At 53.3% G+C, this 1,358-nt stretch overlaps 1 long non-coding RNA gene across 2 annotated transcripts in view; it reads right to left on the bottom strand.

Moving 5' to 3' along the window:
- Positions 1 to 1,287, bottom strand: part of LOC107196241 — a 2,928-nt gene extending 1,641 nt beyond the window's left edge. For both annotated transcript variants that reach the window (XR_001517620.2, XR_001517619.2), the window contains exon 1: positions 118 to 1,287. This is a non-coding gene — a long non-coding RNA (uncharacterized LOC107196241). The remainder of the gene's footprint in view (positions 1 to 117) is intronic.
- Between the last annotated feature and the right edge of the window lie 71 nt (positions 1,288 to 1,358).

Below are 1,358 nucleotides of genomic sequence, written 5' to 3'. Positions count from 1 at the left end.
GGACTCCCCACCCTGCGCGCCGGGCAGAGGCTGGGGTGCGGCGTTCCCCTTCTCGGACCCCACTCGGGTCCCTCCAGAGGTCCCTGAATCCCCTCCCAACATCCCGGGACCCCGCACCTGGCTCACTTCCGCCTCGCGCGCAGGAGCTCCCCGCACCCCTGAGGGGCTTCACAGCTGTCAAACCATTTCCCGTGCCACCTCCTACTGCTCCTCGGAGCCGCCTGGGCTGGTCTTGCTCCGACCACGAATCACTGGGGAGGACATTTCACCTGCGCTCTTCTCATGTAGCGTGACCTTGCCTCGTGTGGTTTGATGACCCACTTCAAGCCGCTGCTGCTTGGGGTCTTTGATGTTCCGGTTGCGAGTGGGAACTGGGGGGGCGGAACCCCGCGGGTGTTGGAGCTGGTACAGATGGAGGCAAAGGTACCTTGATTCGAAAATCTGGGCTGGAAAACATCCAAACTGCTCCTGATGCAGAACACACAATTGTTTACTTTCAGTTTTTCACACTTGGAAGGAACCGGTTCGTTGTTTCCGTGAACACATAGCCTATTGCCTCTTACGCAGTTGCAGAACTGACATCCATCCGTTAGAAGCATAAACTGACCGTGTGCAACTGGGAGGGCCACTGAAACACCCCGGGACAAGCGATGGGTTATCCCGCATCTGGAATATCCAGCTTTCCCACATCTTGGCTGTTTCGCTGACAGCAGAGTGAGTTAGGCAAGAGAGACTGACTGCTCAGGTTCAGATGTTCATTCTTGCCTGTCTTAGTCACACCAGTGAGTTGAACTTTTGGGAGTTTCCAAAGGCATGGGAACAAGAAACACTCCCTTTGTTTCTACCCCAGTGCATTGACAGTTTGTTTTAATAAGTTAATCACCCGAGTCAGCAGCTTCACTGGAAACTAATCACAGCTAAGACAGTATTTGGAAGGGTCAGGATTTCACTCGTTGTGGATACTCTACAACGTCTGAGGTCTTGGAGAGTCAGAGGATATTTGCTCTCTGGCTTACCATCTAGTGGAGAAGACAGACCAGCAATTTAATTCGACTGCGATAAGTGCCCGGGTAGGATGAACACGAAGCACTCAGAATGGAGTGTGCATAGGAATTGTCTGAGAAGCTTTTAAAAGAGCTCCAGGTGGCCCCACTCCCGAGGCTTCTGATTCAGGAGGATCAGGGGAAGGCCCAGGAGTCAGTAGTTTCTAAAAAGTTCAGCTGCCTCATTCGTGATCTGCTTCACTGTGGGTACACAGACGTGGGATACTCGATTTGTTGCGGCGGAGCGGGGGGCGGGCCGTCGGTGAGTATGGACAGCTTCTGAGGAAATTGACATTTGAACTGGATGGTGAAGAA

Source organism: Pteropus alecto, unplaced genomic scaffold (assembly GCF_000325575.1).
Source record: "Pteropus alecto unplaced genomic scaffold, ASM32557v1 scaffold341, whole genome shotgun sequence".
Classification (NCBI taxonomy): Eukaryota; Metazoa; Chordata; class Mammalia; order Chiroptera; family Pteropodidae; genus Pteropus; species Pteropus alecto.
This window is presented reverse-complemented; position numbering and strand designations above follow the sequence as displayed.